At 40.6% G+C, this 19210-nt stretch overlaps 1 long non-coding RNA gene across 1 annotated transcript in view; it reads right to left on the bottom strand.

Moving 5' to 3' along the window:
- The window catches only part of LOC107054117, a 102129-nt gene that overhangs the window by 32396 nt on the left and 50523 nt on the right, over positions 1 to 19210 (bottom strand). The window contains exons 3-5 of the long non-coding RNA XR_006930994.1: positions 12124 to 12220; positions 1896 to 2034; positions 322 to 1216 (exon numbers count right to left, since the gene is read on the bottom strand). This is a non-coding gene — a long non-coding RNA (uncharacterized LOC107054117). The remainder of the gene's footprint in view (positions 1 to 321; positions 1217 to 1895; positions 2035 to 12123; positions 12221 to 19210) is intronic.

The raw sequence follows: 19210 nt of genomic DNA, 5'->3' as shown, positions 1-19210 counted from the left end.
AGTCTCTGTAAACAATACTTTGGAGTATTCACTCAGTTGTGGTGGCCAGACCAGCAGTAACCAATCACTAACTAAAACTACAACAGTGCTGACATATAGCTGTTGCGCTGTTGCCCCCATGCCCACCATGGACACAACACCCTGCCCAGACCTTCAGTCCTGAGCAAGCAGCAGTGGTTGAACCAAAATACCACGCGGCCACTCTTGCGCAGAGTGCCTAGGACAAGCATCTCAATTTCCTTGAGCCCAGAGGTCTTCAGCACAATGACATGGTAACAGCTTTACGAGCAAACACTATCTCACAAGTGATGGGATATAAACCTGTTTTCAGAGAGCTGCTTGCAGTGCCATAAGTCTGTGTCATCGTCCCTTCCATCATACTCATGCACGCTGAAAAGGCCACGAGATTCATTCAAATCTTGGAGGCTTCTCTTATCGAGTAACAATAAATGAAGCTCTGCAGGTCAAATCTTGATTATAAATTGCATCCAAGTACCTGCTAAATTGTAAAACTCTTGGGAAAGCTGAAAATCACCATTATCATTAAATGCCACCCCTAAAAACGCATAAGAAACATTGTCGCTTGTTCTAGGGTGGAAGTTACTGTTATGGAGACATTACCATTAACAAGTATTTTTTACATCATCTAAAAAGTATGTATTTAGCTTAATTGTGGTAAAACTAGATAGTATTCTGTTGATTTCGTAATTACCACAAAAACTGCAAAATAAAATACATGTTTTGGGGGAGACTGAGAATTTGATGTAGTTTATAATCAACAACATTGTTCACAATGACAGATCTGAGTATACAGAAATTATTTCACGTCACAGCACTGGTGCTAACACTTGCTTTTCCACTTGCTTTTCATTACCATTGCAAAGTAGTTTTCATAGACAGTGCTTATTTTAGTCATGGCAGAAACTAATGAATTTTTCAGACTTGTGTCTGGGTTTTATTATACTCCTATACAATCTTTTATTATACTCCTACAAAATCTGGTTTTTATGTATTGTACTATCAAAGAGTGGGCTGAGGATGCCCTTACTTCCCTTTGAATCTTTTTTACAACTTTATAATTCAGAAATTTAAACTTCTCTTTACCCGTTATGAACTGCTAACCTCTGAGTCTGGCCTTGGTTCTCCCGCTGGGTCACCATGAAACGATCTGCATGATGGTCACATCCAGAGCCTCTCCTGTTTGGGCCCTGCTCTACTAAACAATGTAAAAACAAGGCCGTAAATAATTCCCCCTCTCCCAGAGCCTGCAGTCTGCTATGTTTACAGTACAGGTTTCAGTGAAGGAAAAGGACAGCTGAGCTAATTCATCTAAAGCTAACACTCATATCCCTGCTCCGTAAGCACAACCTAAGTAGGTAAGACAAGGGAGAGCAAAACGGGTACTAAATAAGTGATAGGAAAAGGGAAACTCATAATTCTTCCCTCCACGCAACTGACATGAACGAGGTATTCACAGCAAGAGATCCAGCAGAGAAGACAAGGCATCGAGTACAAGAAGCTGTCAGTCTGAACATCATTCTGCCCTTCCTAAGAAATCCTTCTTCGAAGAGACAGGACCACCACAGAGCAATTCCCAGCCCTGCTGGATATGGAAGCTGCTGGAGGATGTTGCCATAAGGCAGAACATGTGGCTGCCCTGGTGCCCAGGGAAGGCAGCAGCACTGATTGGCTTTGTGCTGTTTGCTAGCAAAATAGAAAGAGATAAGACATATGGAAGTTTGTCTAGCTGATGCAACAATGTACTAGAAGCCAGCAAACACTGAGCACTGCTCTGTTTCTTCTGCAGCTTTTACTTGGTCAGTTCATATTGCTCCATAAATCACTTTTCTCATTCAAAAAATAAAAAGACAAAATAGGACAACAATTTTTCTTACCTCTCCCTTATGTGGATAATGAGTACTGAGCTGGCAGACCCTGGCACAGAAGTGGTCTGACATAAAGGTGTGGAGAGAGCAGCATTAAGGAGAATATGCCGTTTCTTCCTTGACCAGATGGGGTTTGAGTGAATGCCACCTAATGCAGAACAGAGGAAGAAAAGTAAAGACGTTGTATTGATAGGTAGATACTGTGAGGTCAAAGAGCCTTAAAAAAAAAAAAGTTTGAAATAGCATAAAATTGATACTTTCACACAAACAATTATTTCCCCTTGTACCATCTACTGCTACAGACAAACACTCCTTGCCAACTCTACACTCACACACCCACTGTCTGGCCACTTCCCCCTGGGAACGCTGCAGTAACAAAAGCAGAGAGATGATAACACTGGCATTTAAATTTGCAGTTACTACAATACAATTTAACTATTTACTGCAGTAGAGCAGGAAATAGTTAAATGGTCTTATTTTGGGAAGGACTTTCTTGGGACTGTGACAGCTCAATACTGCTCTCAGGGCAGGGAAAAGCAGAAACAACCACGTGGTCACTGGTGATCCTCTGCAGGATGCATAGTGCTGGTCCCTGGGACAAGCATGTGCATAGAGGAACCTGCCTTTTGTCGTCATGTTTCTATGGCAGTCACTACTGTGACTATGCAGCACCAGTACACACACATAAGCTGGATTTAAGGCACTAGCTTGGGTACAGGCAAGATAAAACTCACTGGGGCTGCAACATTCACATGAGAGGCTGTGTAAAACATGGAGAAATTCTTCACTGAGCTCCATGCTGGGGCAAGTCACTGTCAGCAGCACGTGAGCAAGCTAGCATAAAGGCAGCGTAAATGTATGGTGGCAGTCAAAAGGGATCCTCAGATATCAAGCGCTGTGGGACTGGCAATGACAAGGCTGCACGGTCTCATGTAAAGCCGTACATCTAAACCGGTCCTACTGTGTATGACATGATAACAAGGAGCAGATGCAGTTTAAGCATTTATATTTTAACTTGAGGGTGGATAAACCTCTCAACTGAGAGCCGCATACTGACAGTCGTAAGACGTGGACCGCCTATCTCAATACCGAAGGAAAAACTGTGGTGGGAGTGCCCTGGTGAAAGACAGCATGCAAGGCAGTAACACTGCACGATTCCAGGTCTCCAGAGTAGTGCCAGTGAGCAGCGTTGTCCCCAGACCACATACAGGTTGGAGAGCAGAGGAACCATACAGAGTGCCCCCAGTGCAAACATAAAAAGGAACCACCTGCTGCTGCTTCTGTTGGAAAGCTGGCAAATACCCAGTGAACACACAAACCTCGTCAGCTTGCACAAGTTTTCTGGGGGGAAAAGTAACAAATGGACAACAGCAGACAACACAGTAGATATTACAACCGCTTATGGCAGTTGTCTCCCACGTGTGAACTTTTCTGCTGCATCAATTCAGTTAAAATGGATGCATGCTTTATGAAATGTTGAAGTATTGTGACAACTCAGACAATGTCGCAGCCCATGGATAACCTCAGGGTCTGTAAAATGGTTTGCGTATGCATGGTTTAAGACCATACTTCAAGCAGCTTAATAGAAAATTATAAAGTGATTTTTAATAGCATAACCTGTAATTTATATTTCATTAACTACTCAAGTTGAATTTGATACTGTAAAACTAAGCACATTCTTTTCAGCTTTTACTTTCATCAATCATCAGATTTTTTCTGACATGTGGCACGTCTAATTCAATGGCATTGGCTCCCCTGTTTTTAAATAATATTCTGTTTTCCAGATACCACTATGACTGTATTTAGACATTTTTAAAACAACCTCGTGACAGCAACTTCAATCAAAAATGAGAAGAAAATAGAAGACTTTCTTTCTTTTTTTACAATGAATAACAGCAACCACAGTAAGTCAGAAATGAGAAAGGCAAAGCCAGTATTGGGATTCTTTGGCTTCATTCATACTGAAGTTTGTCGCGTTGCAGAAGATGGGCCCCATGTATATAAGTTAATACTGCAGTAGATCACCATTGCCATCTCCTGGTAAATAAACCATATAACTGTATTCTGAGGCTTTTTCTAAACAGCCATATATTGTACAACCGTAGAGAGATTACACCATAAATAGGCAATAAAGGATTTAGGGTATTTATTGTGAGACTTTCATTGCATTTATATTCTTCGCTCACATAAGACCTTTACAAAGAACTGCATTACAGCTGATAAATAGTGGCATTTGTTCCAATGCACTCTTTATGCTGGAAAGAAATACCGCTAGTTATGACTCTGTAAATTAAGGTGAGACGATGGGTATTGTTGAGATTGAAACAAATATCAGGGCTGTTTAAGAAAAAAACACCATAACCAGAACAGATACACACTCACAGAGAAGGCATTAGTTTCCAGTGTATTTTGACGAGAAACAAATAGAGGACTGGGATGTGGTAATCAGCCAACACAATGTCAAACAACGCCAAGTCACATCATGAAGTGACAGTAGGGATAATGATAATCTGTCATTTCACATTCTGGTATTTTTAATCCTTTTATTTTCTTGCTGTTTTCATTGTTCTACACATTGTTATTCCCTATTCTGCTCCTTCCCTCTCATCTATGCTCCCTTTTGTCTTTCTGCTGCTAACTTAACTTAAACTGTGTGTCTGTGTGTGTATATATATATGCATTCATGTATGTATAGAATATCACCTACATATCTCATGTATGTAAAGAATATCTCCTTTCCTGCTGGGAGAGGTCAGGAGTGGGTCGACCCCAAAGTAAGTCCAGCAACCCCCCAGAAGTGCCGCTCTGCCCCACCAGCAGCAACAGGTCCTCTCCTTGCTGTGCAATCACTCACAGGCACAGGAGGAAGGAGAAGAAGATGCGTCTACAACTCATTACCCCTCGGAGCAGAGGGCAGTTTTCAATGTGATGTTGAGCCTTGGTAAATCATCCTTTCAATCAAATCAGTAAACAGAGAGAAATGATATCTAACTGGCAATAAATTTCAGACAAATTCAGCAAGGAGTGACAGATCAGTCAAATGTCTGTGCTTTATCTGTATACTGCGGTGCTTCTCTCTGCAACCAAGTGATATCCTTTATTTGCAGCTGTATACGTACTGTCAGCGTTGCCAATTAATATGACATTGGAGAACCCCTTTAACAAGGGCTTGCTTTTTCCCCTAGAACAGCGCTGAACTTTTTGAAGCCAAGGATGCATTGTGAATCATAAAGGTCAGAAAAGACATCTAAGATCACCAAAAGTACAACCCCAACCCATCCCCACCTTGGCCACTGACTACGTCCCTCAGTGCCACATCTCCGCAGTTCTTGAACACTTCCAGGGATGGTGACTCCACCACCTCCCTGGGCAGCCTGTGCCAGTGCCTCAATAGACTTTCTGAGAAGAAGTGTTTCCTAATAGACACTCCTCCTTCAGGTTGCATACTTCAGAGTGGCCTTTGCAGTGGTAACAATCCTGTTTTTTTCCTTCCACTCATCAGCTACGCACCCAACACTGCAGTAGATGAGGTCAACTGCTAACCAGAACGCAAGGATGATAGATGTGGGAGAGGGCAGAGGTAATTTAGAGCTGCCATAGTGTCTGAAAGAGTGAAGATTAACTGAAGTTCATGAGCAGCTGTGACAAGTGGCAGGGTGTAGACAGCTGGAGGAAAAAGAAGAGCTTGGAATGGGAGTGAGAAAAGGGTCTTGACAAACTAAGTAGAGTGCTTTATTTTCTCATCAGCTTTGTACCCTCATAAGAGGACTCAGACTCACAAAGGCATTACAATCTGGAGTCCCTAGCAGATTACACTTAATGATCCTAATAGCTATTAAGGCCAAAAGGAACTAGAAAATACAAGCTGAATTATTAGACTATCCCAGGGGATGTGGAATCAACACAGTGCTAATGGCATCCACAGTCATTGCTATTAGATTGTGCCTAGAAACTTCTCCCTGAAGCACCACTTTATTTATGTATTTATTAATTTATTTTTATTTGCTTTCGCTGTTCTCCACTCTTTATAAATACATGTGCCTCCTATTGAAAATAATAACATTGTCTCAGTGAGCAAACAGGTACAAAACCAGAGCTCTAATAATGAAAGGGTAGAATGGGTAGCATCCTTTGAAAATGGCTGGGAAAAATACAAATGCCCATACTGTGGATAAGGATAGGATAAATACAAACTAGAAACTGAGACATATACTTTATACAACTGCAGCTGAAAAGAAAACAATTTGCTCATTCTAAGGGGTATGCATGTCTTAAGGAGACCTGGAACTAAAACACACTAGCAATAGATGGAAAATGCAATTCCCACCACCTCACCTGTGCTGACGTACTAGGTTTCATAGAATCATAGAGTAACACCCCAACCCCACTTAATTTGTTATGTCCACGCAGTCATTCACTCATCCATCATCACCAAAGGAAAATTATTTTACAATATCCAGCCAGGCAAGAGTTGTCCATTCTGGACGCTGCTATCATGGGCTGGCAAACTTAGGACTCAAAAAACGAAAGTTCAGTGATCCTGCACATCAAATGCATGTAGTATAAGAGTAATGAGTATTGCAGTTATCTGCTGCTGGTGCTGCTTCATGCACTTCCTGATCCCTGCTTACTTGACAGCACGTACACTGATGAATAATGCTTGCCTGCTATCGGCGCGTGTTGTAATCAGTAAAAGGGGATCAACTGAAGGCAGATTCAAGTATCATTTTCACCGCTTCCAGTACTAAATTTCCTGTCAAGAAGGAAATAAACTTTGACTACTCTCTTATATTTACATTGGCTACTTCCTTTCAGGGAATAGTTTGACTTGACATGCTAGAGTCATTAACAGCAGCTTGACTGGCATCAGTTCCTACAAATCACCCAACTATAAAACATAAAGCATGGGGATTCCAAGAGTCACTATGTTTGCAATGGCATGAGAAGAAACATGGATATCCTCAGCTCTTTAGGGATTATACATGCTGATATACTATATGTCTCTCATATCTATGTATAAGAGAGAGTGCACACTTCAGTCTCCACTAATAATCACATTCCATTTCCAAGGCTATCCATGCATCAAGAAAAGAGAGAAACTCTCTGATCTTTTTAAAATGGTTTTAAGCTCTAAAAATCAGAAGGTGGAAAATAACCATAAGCAAGTTCTTTGCACAACGTAAGTGAGGGCTGCAAGACTGACCTCCCCCTTTCCCTTGAGACTACATTTTCAGTAATTGTGCTTAAAATATATTTCTGAAAGAAAAGGATGGGGGCAGTGAGGGAGGCAATGAAGATAAAATAGTATTTCAAAGACTTACTGAAACACACAGATCAGCGCTGACTGTTCATCTTATCTTTCTATTTCACATTTTTGAGGATTGGGAGTTTACTATTATGCACTGCATATTTCCTTTAATGTGCGCGGATGGGAAGACAAAGATTCAAGCCTTTACTTTCCAAAAGGAGGACATTTTAATACGGTCTTTGGGACAGATAAGTCAAAGGTACATTTGAGAAATGCAGAAAAACAGAATTGACTGTACTATCTAACAAGACCTATATAGCTGGATTATACTCCATGGCTTACAAGAGTATCGATCTGTGTGTACTCCTCAGTGGTGTTACATTCATTTTAACATTGATCTCCATTTCATTATACCACTGCATCATGCACTCTCAGTGTCATCTGAGTGCCACTCTAAAATCTGAGTGTCTTCTGTTGCTGTCAAGTTCTACAAATGCATTGTGCAGCTTGCAATTCAAAATATCAATTCCAAAGCCTATTTGTTCACGCACATACTCACTCCACTTTTAAAGTAACACCAGGCACCTACCATGCCTTAACCTCGAAAGAAAGTTAAATATATAGTGAAGAAGACATTTGTAAATGACTTTTCTTGGAGGATTTTTTTTTTTTTTTTTTTTTTACTCTATGCATTGTTTGTGTTGCCTTTCAAAGAAGCTTGAAAATACCATTTCTTTCCCTAACGGCTTATTTCTATTCCATTTGGAAAACATTGATTTTGCTTTCCCCTGTGATTCTTATGCAGCACAAGTAAACATGGCTCTGTTTAATATATGTCCAAGTCTGTGCAATGCCATCAAATTCACTATAGCTCTGGGAGAGAAACCAGCCCCTTTGTTGGCTCCTAATATTGCTACCACACAATGCAAAGTATCACCGTTCCTACATGTCCAGAGAGGTTCCTGGTTTTGTGGATTTGCTCATGCATGCTTTATTCTTCAAAGCACATGGCTGGGCACTAGGGCCTCATAAATCCTGATGTCAGCTTTAATAATGTGCTGTTGTTCAGTTGGAGTACAGTTACAGAGATACAGGGATACATGGACCACAAGCTAATTGCACAAACTGTAGTGCATATATACAAGAAAAAAAAATAGCCATTATACGTAACGTATTAACAAAACAATACACACGATCCTGGGCTTATCACCAAAACCTCTGCTCCATGTTGTGCTTACCATTCTGCCACTCTAAGGTCTGCTGCCTTCGGGCTTACAAATATGAGGACAAAAGCCCATAAAAACCTACAGCAGCTCCCTGTAGGGATTGTCTCCTTTCCTGCTGAATGTGTTTTCAAGATCATGTGCAGACCTGTTAGTCCCATAATTCTGGACAAAAGACAACTGATCTTGCAGCCAGCTAATAATGCCTTCCTGGGGAGCAGGACATCTCCACACATGTACCTCAGCCATTCCACAATAATCAACCCTGACTTCACTGTGTGATGTAATTCTGTCCCCTACCCTTCGTATTGTTGAAAAAAAGGATAATATTTACCCATCTGTGTGGAGGAAAATGGCTAGTGTTACTCTCCTGTATGTGTCTTAGGAGATGTGAGCTGGAAAAAAACACCTATTATACTCTTCCTGGTTCCCAGGGTTTTTCCTCTATAAATTACCTTATTCTGCCTTCATACAAGTCTCCCTTTTTCTTGTCAGTATTTCTACAGTCAACTTATGTTCTCCCAGCCATTTTTCTACTTTAAAAACAGCAATGCCACATTTTACTGCTGCCAATCCAAGCCTCAGCACTTCAGCTACTGCATTGTGGACCCTGATCCAGTGTTTAAAGATGGGAATCTTTCCAAGGACATCCTTAGGCACTGGCACTAGATCAGACGCTATATGCAGGGACGGATTTCTCATATCCTTAGGTTAACTTCTGAAAGAAAAAGGCTCTATCCAGCAGGAGAGTTACTTACCAACCTAATATTTTATGCATTGAGCTCCAGAGTGTCGCAAGATGATTTTAAGTGTCACAGCAGACAGAGTCATTTCATATAATGAGTTAGTTCTTTTAAATTGTTACCTCACTTACCACTGAAGCACCTAATCAGGAAAAGAACAAAAAAAATGCTGTTTATGCACTGCTGTACCACAATGCAGCGCTGCTCGCATCTCAAATTCCTTTTCTTTTCTTACAAAGATTAGACCTCAAGAAAAATGGAGCGCTTTTGCTTGCATTCATTGCCCTTTTTAATTGAATAGAATAGGAGCTGACAGACTAGCACTGCAGGAGACGTTATTCCACTGAAATTGCATATAAAAGATTCAGTAGCTGTGTAAATGTAAACATAGAATTTATGGAAAGGTGTCCATCTTTTTAAAAAGGAATGGACACGCAATACTGTTCTGCAGTTACTGCAATAACCAGAAAGTTCCATTCCACCTGCAGCAGTAACTGCTGTGGGCATTGGCTCACCACCGATACACAGTCCTAAGCAAAAACAAATGCTCGCCAATTCTAAAGCCACTACTTGTTAATACACGTTCAAAGAATACATTCAGTATTTCCTTATTAAGTTTGAAAATGCGTGCAAGGCTATGGACATAGGGATTGGGGCTCGTGGTAGTCTGCATGTTCTGCATTAAGATACTGAATCTGCTAATGCCAACCCTATGCCAAACAACTTGGTCATCTCTGCTGGATAGCAGAGCATCCTTTTCTGTAGGTTGTGCCTAAATGATGGTGGAACTGAGGAGGAGGAAGAGAAAAAAAGATGTCATTTCACAAATGACTCAGTTACAGCATTCTTCTCTTCCCACTTATTTCTCTGAGTATCTGACAATCGAGAAAGGTGCAATTATCTAAAATGAAGAAACTGCAATATTAAAAGAAATAGACTTTTAGCAGAGAGATTGAACGTGAAATTTCAAGGGATCATTCATCAATGTGTTGCTCACAAGTTACAGGTAATCTCTGAAAATCACTGGAGTTATACTACTGGGAAAAGACCGTGATTAATGAGATCCTGCCTCTGAAGGACAACAATTTAGATGAAAAGAAACAAAAGTAGAATAGACAGGTGGCAAGAGCAAATGAGACTCTCTCTTAATTGTGGCCATTGAGAACTAGATCAGAGAGGGGTTATAGGACTACACAGCGCTGAAAAAACGTTCTGGGGTTTTATGCTCTTTTAGTTTGTGAATGCAGCAAAGAAATGGCCAGTCTACATGGTTGTCATAGCAATGTAAACAGTTATTCAAAATACAGGTCTAATGCTGGGGAAAACTGCATAGCCAAGGCTCCAAGCAACAGAATATCGCACAAAGAGGTCCTCCCATTCCTACCTTTTTGAAAGTTTTAAGTTTTGCTGAAGAAATATAACTGCTTTCTTTCCCTCAGCATACAGCCTTTGTGTGTCTCAACTTTTCAACACTCCTTTGAATTTGCAATCTGCCTTCATTTTGCTTTTATTACCACTTGTCATCCAACTTAATCCATAGATATTTTATTTCCCTGATACCACTATTCCAGTTTCCGAACTCTGCAATTGAGAGAGCTGTCTGAAGAACAGGGTTTCTCCCACTGAGCCCTGGAGAAACATACAGTCATGTTCCACATTTATGGACTTCGTTAAGAACTTAAATCTCATATTCAGGTGCAGAAATGAAGTTAGGGTGCACATATCCACAAAGATTTTTACTGCATATGAATTAGATCAGTGAAAGCAGCAACAAATCTTTACCAAAATAGTTGCTAGGCTTCATTATGGTACACTCTTCCATAGCATTCACAACCCCCCAGAACCAGAATGACTTTCCAAATGCATCTCATTAACAGTTATCATAGTAACAGCTTTTGGACAACAGTGGCAACACGATTGCCTGGGTGGACATGGAGATCTGTTGCATATATACAGAATCAATGGCTAACATGATGAACTCTCAAGCTCTGTGTTTGGATGTGTGACACTATTATAATAGGTAGTCAAGTAGCATTAATGTACTAATGACCTAATCTTCCACTCCAGTGTTCAGTCAAATTAGCTCATGACAGAAGGAAGATACACACAGACGAAAGGAGAGAAACAGGAGGTGTAGAAGGAGAGCAAACCGTGAGGTGAAGCTTTCAGCATTTTCAAAGCCTTCCCCCAACGCAGCACTAACACTTGTCACCAGAAGGAGAGGGAAAGCTCTTTCCTTTTCCTGTAGAATCAAGGGTCTCTGGTATTCCTTGATTTGGGTGCAAACAAGAAGCAACTCAAGTCAACTTATTGGAATTCCTTAAGTATAAGACCAAATAAAGGAAGGGAGGATTTACTTCCATGATAACTGCATCCCATCCCTTAGATTGTTGCTCTCCCTCTTGGAATGATGCAGCACAAAAACTGGCTGTGTGCTGGGACAGCCCCTCTGGGAGTCTGCACCCTGCACACCCACGCATGCCACGCTCAGAGCAGCAGGTACTGAGAACAATTCTCACCTCCAGCACTGAAGGAAGCAGAGCTGGTCCAGAGAAAGAATTAAAACCAAAGTAAAGAATATCATTACAGCAGTGCTCACTGCTCCTGCTCTTTTTAATGTGGTGTTGGCATTTTCATTATAAACTCATATTTCCAGGTTTTATAACTCAATCATAAAGAACTGCTGAGGGCTAAATATTGGCAAGCAGCTCTGCTTGCCAAAAAATGAAGCATTTCCACAGTGTGGAGGGAGGGCAAGAGTCTCCACCTCTGCTTATTTCACTGGGAAAGCAAATCTAACATCATCAGTTCTATACCAACAGGCAGCCTCTACCAGAACCTTTGCACGATGTGCCAGAAGGCCCACAGCCACATGCTGCAGTTGCAGGCACAGCTCGCAGCTCCTCAGTCCAGAAGCAATCAGAAGATCAAATTTCCCCCAGATGTCAGGTATGATATTTTCTTTTTGCTTTAGATTTTGAATCAAAAAAAGAAAAATACTGTATCCCTCTGATGCTACTCACCATAGCCCTCCAGGTGTTATGTGGCACTTGTAAGAAGCAGAGCCAGTTCTCTGCAGGACAGATGGATCACAGTGCAGGTCTGGGAGCTGAGTGCTGCCTGTAACAGAAGGAAGAGGAACAAGGAGTATTACTAAAGTGACGTGCTCTTGTGTGAATAAGGTCAGTTTCATTAAAAAAAGTTAGAGACAAATATAACAGCCTCCACTTTTTCCACATTTTCAGTTGGAAAGTTTAACGATACACATCCATATATTTTTTAAGAATCCAACTCTGTGACCTTTCTGCGACCTTACCACTCTACTGTGATAAAAAATGAAATATAGCAAAGTAGCATCTAGCAGAAATAACACAAAGACAGAACTAGAGACTGCTGTCACCTCACACCCAGTCTCTCTCTTTTCTTACAGCTCAGTGCTCACATCTGCATGAATGGCTCTCTAAGTTAACAGCTTTGTATCAGAACTGTGCTATTTTAGACATGCTATTTGTAAGCTGCTTTTTAATGTAAAATTAGAATTTCTAAAAAAAAAAAGCAACAAATAAAGATTTTACTAAGAATATCACGCTAGAAAAAAGAAATAAGACAACAAATAAAGGCTGTATTTCATCCAGGGCCCTGTCTTGTTAAGGATCTAAGTGGTGTATACGTGTCTTTGTTGTGTGATGCAGTGGTTACTATGGAAATTCTTATTTTTTTTAAAGTTTAGTGAAGACAATGCAGTCACACACATAAATAGCCCAAGTCACTGCCAGGGGAAGTTGTACAGTGGCTGACTAGAATACATTTACATGGCTTTTTTTCCTGTAAGCAGATATTAGATGCTAATAAGTCTTTGTGAAGAAAAGTTCTTAAGACAGCGATTGTAGTTTTTAACTGCACATGCTCTTGCCTGATATTAAATTACATAACCTTTAATGTGCCATAATCTATGGTTCCTGAAAGAGTGATCCAAGCTGGGGTGTGTGGGAGTTTCCTGAAGCACTGCTTGTGCTAAAAGTTTGAGATTTTTTTCAGTTTTGCAGGAACATCACCAGAGATATTTACACCACGAAGATTCTTAACAGCTTAGATAACACAGTCAGAAATTTAGCCTAGAAAAAGCATCAGTTGTAGGCCTGCCTGGTGGAGCTCATACATACATGCTAGCCTGGAAAGCAGAAAATTCACTTATGTTTTGATTAGGAAAAAAAAAGAAAGAAAATAATATTCTTAAATTTGAATATAGATATTTTGCCAGAAGTGCTTGATAAGAAGCCTCCATTACCTGAAGCCTGACCAAAGCTCCAGGTAATGCAATATCTTGTCTCCAGCAATGGACAAAACAAGACAGCTACAAAAGAGTCTCAGAACAGGGCAGACAGGGATGAAATACTCCAGCCAGGCACTCCCCAGCCTCCAGCCATTTAGACTTCACAGACATCCTGGGCAGGCAGTTTCTACTCTGGTCAGCAGCCTCACTGGATTTATTTCCATAAGGTTGTCCTTGAAGCCCAATAACCTTTCAGCTTTCTCAGCATCCCGGGGCAAGAAGTCACAGGACTGAGCACCCACAGTAGTCATTACAATATTGTAATACATGTAATGCTGCTTTGATGAAAGGCTAAATGACTAATTCAGCTAATGACTGCACAGGAATAATATGCTGTGTACAGTCACAGGTGGGTTTAAAATGCAAGATGAACAGAGGAAGTCAGTGAAAGGGCATATTTAGCTGAATGGCTTTTGGAGTCGCTTCTCTAGGATAACAGATCGTACCTTATGAGCGAGTTCTTGGAGAAACCAGCAACACAGCTCTCAACAGAGCTAATAAACTGAAGCTAATTTCCCTAGCACTCTTGCTTTGTCATGAACAGAGATTACTACTTGGAATCTTGCAGTGAAAGAATATCATCTCATGTCTTGATGTGCCTGATGCCGGGCAAACAGGATCTCTCAAAAACGATGTTAAACTCGTGAGGATGATGATGGCACTCCCAGACCCCTACCTATCTTTCAACCCTGTGCACATAGGTGTAGGTCTGTTGATGACCTGTTCAACCTGTTCGCTGGAACAGGTTGCCCAAGGAGGCTGTGGATGCCCCATCCCTGGAGGCATTCAAGGCCAGGCTGGATGTGGCTCTGGGCAGTCTGGTCTGGTGGTTGGCGACCCTGCACATAGCAGGGGGGTTGAAACTCGATGATCATTGTGGTCCTTCTCGACCCAGGCCATTCTATGATTCTATGAACAAAAAGACTGTCCCCACTTGAAGATCTGACCACTTCCAATTCATAAAGGTTATATAATGAATTTGAAAGTAACATGTCTTTCAATATTATATAACTGAATTTCTATGCAAGCCATGTGAAATACAGGAAGACAGCCTTTTTTCTGTCCTCACAACGCCTGTCACCCTGCCTGCTGTGTGAGAGATTTTTAAAGAAGTGGACTAGCAAAGAATATCTCACTGTGCTGTATTTTATGGGGAGAATAACACATTCCTTCCAACTGTCCTTATTAATTTATAAACAGCCATGATCCTAGGTTGTTCTGGTCATTCCAGTTTACGATCAGAATAAAATTACTCTCAATTGAGAGGAAAAAAATACCTCTGCTCCAAAGCTTCATAATAAGTGATAAGTGTTCACTGGACCATAATTACGTCTTTCAATTTTTCCTATGCTGTTCCAGTGTTTTAATTTTTTTTTTTTTTAATATCAGCTTTTTAATTAAGCTTTAATCTTCATAGCACTAAACTAAATTAAAAGTATCTTTATAGTGTTGCTTTGGTAACTAGCAGAAGGAGGAAAATTACCTTATCTGTTTGTTCACCATGTTGCAACTGTAAACATCTCAGTTGTGGTCTTTAATCTGCTCACTTTCACTCAAAAAAAAAAAAATTAACAAAGAAGTCATACCAAAACCAGTTATCACTGCTGGAGCCATAAAGGGCCCACAGTCCTCCAGCAGGATCTCAATGTGCAGCCAGGAACACTTTGCTCCAAGAGATTTAAATACAAACTAATTAAGCAAGACACAAATAAGGCAGACCTGGGTGAAGCAGCAGTATCCATCAAAGGAAGTCCCTACCTTCTTACCCTCTGGTTCCTTCAGCAAAGAAGCTGTAATATTGCAAGTTATATGTGATCTCCATATGAGATTCCTGAAGCTTCCTGCACGTACATACACATCTTTAAAATTTATCTGCTATTCTTCTGCAACGTCAATGCCCCGTTTTATATCTGGACAAAATATCACATAACACATGGAACTGACCCAATTAATTGCTGAAATACGACCCCACGTTATAACAGAAATTGGCTCAAGACACGAAAACACCGGCAATAACTGAAAAGCCCATACAGCTCAAGCAACGAGTTGTGGAAAGGGTAAGAGGAAGCAAGTTACTAGACCTTTCTTTTCATGTGAAATATCGCTGATGAGAACCATGGTAAGAACTCCTCACTTCCAGGGAAGAAAAAGAAATGTAGCAGAAGATGACTTTAGAAAATATTACAAGGTCCTGGTGACAGCAGCCTGAGCTTCTGCTGCCTCTTTGGGAGTAGCCCTCTGTGCTGAGCAGAAAACAGCCATGTCATCACACTGATGTGTTTATCAGCATCATCTGATGGCACAGCAGGACATCGCGCATCTACACAGATAAGCTTATCCAGCCACAGGACATAAAACAGCACACATCCCATTGCCCTGGCTCGGCTGCTGATACAAATCCTTCCCAGCCAAAATTCTTTCCTCCAGTTCTCATTTGCAAGGAACAAACATCCAGAGCCTGACAGTTCTGGAGAGAGGACAGAACAGGCAAAGCACTATGGAAAATCCTTGCACGTGCACAGATGGCTTTTTTAATGCTTAAAAAAAGAATAGCAAAAGAAAAAAAAAAGTTCAGCTAATGAAAGGGCTTTGAAATGTGCAGAAGTCCACAACAAAGCCATTCTACAGCTCCAACTGCAACTTGTTTTGAATTTTCTTCTTATTTCCCACTAAGTCAACACGAAACATCAAAGCCCATAAAACCTAAGGCATATAATAAAATGTTGTCTAACAGTGACAAAGTCAGCATTTACCAAAGGTACATCTCCCACTTAAGGATCCTAAATCTGAGGCTGAGCTGAGAATGACAGAACAGGCAGCACTGAAATCAAGTTGGCAATCGGTGCAATTTCTGTTATTCAACTCTGATGGACAACAAAATAGTTGAGAGTTACAATTCATTTAGAGATGTGAGAAAGATGTCAGAAAAGAGAATATACGAATTACAGACCTAAGAACTGTCAGCCATTGAACATAAAAGGAGAAAAAAAGACATTTTATTTTGCATCACCTTTTTTATGATGTGCTGGAAAAACCTTTTTGTTCAAGTCCCACACATTAAATACCTATCTTAATCTTTCCTAAACAAACCACAGAAAAACAGATTCTTAAACTAAGATTAAACGTTGGCCTCATAGCATAGTAATTAAGTATGAACTAATTAAGAAAAAAGAAGTCCGGTCATGCAGTATTCACAAAGAGGACTTATCCCCAACGTACATTACCCCACACATCCTACTTAGAGCCATGTAAGCAGATGAGCTGTATCGATCTAGCTGAGAACAAATGGAATTCTCTTTCTCATGTAATGGCTTTTTCCCCCAAGGAACATTTGAATGTAAGGTATATTTAAGCAGCACTTGAGCAAAATAAAATTACTCTGTTCAGCACACAAATTATTTCAACAACATACCTGCGTCTGTAATCAAACCCATAGGCTGTTTGCTGATTGCTAATTGTTGCCATCATTTTTTTTTCCACATGGGAAGAAACAACAGTCCTATATAAGCAAGTGCCAACAATGATCTTGATGGATCGGGGTAAAGTGGCCATCAGAAATCAGTCAGTTCAATAGCAGGGTGCCACTGAGTGTGTACTTAGCAAATATCATTATTTAGAACCGCAGTGCGCTTCCATGCATCCTGGTTATTGCTGCCACTGCGTAAACAGCAGTCGTAACCCTCACTGAGCAGGGACCCGGGCTGCAGGCTGAGGGCAATATATTAACCTACAACTAAAGTGCTTTCCATCAGGAGCATCCCACAGGACTTGGTATGATCCATGAATTATAAGAGCAACAGTGGCCGCAGCTGGATTCCAGCTGTTCACCCACTCTGACAGATGTTCAGGGCCTAAGTTTGCAGCACGCTGTATTTCAGCGAGATCCTTTTCCCATCCTACTGAACAGTGATTTCAGAGGACAGCCTCATCTGAGAGCAGCTGAAAAGGCAGAAGTACAGCAACTCAGTGGTTAAAGCAGCTCCCCAAACATTTCTTGTGTGTCATACTCCCAACAATTAGATCACTCTGTGAAAGGCAGAAAACTAACACCGGCATAGGCCTTCATGGAGAAACATATCTCTTCTGCTATACGTTAGCATCCTGGAAAACTTGCTTACAATTTTAAAATACTAACAGTAAAAATAATCCAATTTCATATTAATATTTGACAACCAGACTGCACAGGGAAAGGTTTTCTTTTTAATAAATGTCACCTTTGTAATATCATCCTGAAAAACTATCCAAGAAAGTGTGTATTTAATACAGTGAGCACTACTGCTTTCTCCCTCTTTTCAATCTTCCCCATATACCTAATTACCTCCTGTTCAGTAATTGAAGTAAATTACTTCATCCATTATATTGCTTTTCCTTTGCTGAAATAATAGAAATTAAGAAGCAAGTTCAGGGGAATCCCATTCCTAAGGGGTACTGGATTACCTCTTTCTAACAAGAACTCCTGGACCACAGCCATTAAAAGCTATTCTGGAGATGTTCCATGGTGATGCAGACAACTTTGGCTATTTGAAATCCCTTGTTCTTATTCTTGATCACAACACTGTGCTTCCCTATCTTTAGTTCCCATTTTCTTCTTCTATGCTTTTCTACATAATGCAGATAAGCTTATTTTTAGCCCCGATAAAGCAGTCTCTCAACATCATATCTTCATAATTTCTCTCTTCCCTGCTGCTGTATTGTAGGGGAGGTCCTATTAGAAACTCACGCATAGCAGTTTAGTCTCCCTGCAACCTCAAACAACTGTTCCACAGATGTGATACTTTGCCTACTAAATTATAATGTGATTTTCTTGTTAAATGTATTTCTTCCGTGAGATAATTGTCAGAAATGTAAGATGGTCATCAAACTCTCCCTTGTAGTTAAGGAGTTTCCAGGCAGAATCACAGATTATTTTGTTGTTGCTGCAGTTATTGTTTTTTCAGTAAAGATGGGACCATCTGTTCTTCTGAAGATGTGCCAAATCAGTTGAAAATAATTCATTCAGGTAGTCAGTGAACCACAAAAGCTGATGGCTTAAGGATTCGGGGAGGTTTCAACAGGGAACACCAAAGCACTTTGCCCAGCTTGGCTTAGATTTTATTTAAACAGTGGCCTCTATGGAGTTCAAAAATGTAAAAGCTACACAGGAACAATCCTCTCTTTCTATCTACCACACTCCCATACAAACCTAATGCAACAAGAATTAACAGCTACATATCATGACTAGCTTACACTACTCAAAGGATAGTTATAATAGCAATGACTTTTAATATAGTCCTGCACGTCAGAAATATGCTGAATGTCCAAGTCATGGTTGCTTCATAGTTGTTTTATTTCACCATTTGTTCTCTTTTGGCAAAGACCTACACTGATAGCCATATCTAGCATGAGCATCAATAGCAAATACCTCACTGCTGGGCAGAGCAAGTGTGGTGCATCAGAAGCAGAACAAGCAGAGAGCAGGAAGGAAGAACGTGTAGAGATGGGATTAGAGCTCTGATGCATATCTGGAACTCCCTGGTCAGTTTAGACAAGATGACAACACGCCTGGCAAGTCCCGAGAACACATACCAGTGGCACATGAACATAAAAAAAATCCCACCTGAGTCCTCCTCACCCATCACCGTTTGCAATGGCTTTCTGAATAAACAACTGTAAATTATTATTAGTAGCTATCTGAGAAAAAATTTCTAGGGCTTTCTGTGCTGGCTTCATGGGTTTTATGACGACAAAAATCTATATGAATTTGTGACTTAGTTAATTTAGTACTACCCCCAGCATTA

The sequence above is a fragment of the Gallus gallus genome, chromosome 9, assembly GCF_016699485.2.
Source record: "Gallus gallus isolate bGalGal1 chromosome 9, bGalGal1.mat.broiler.GRCg7b, whole genome shotgun sequence".
Classification (NCBI taxonomy): Eukaryota; Metazoa; Chordata; class Aves; order Galliformes; family Phasianidae; genus Gallus; species Gallus gallus.
This window is presented reverse-complemented; position numbering and strand designations above follow the sequence as displayed.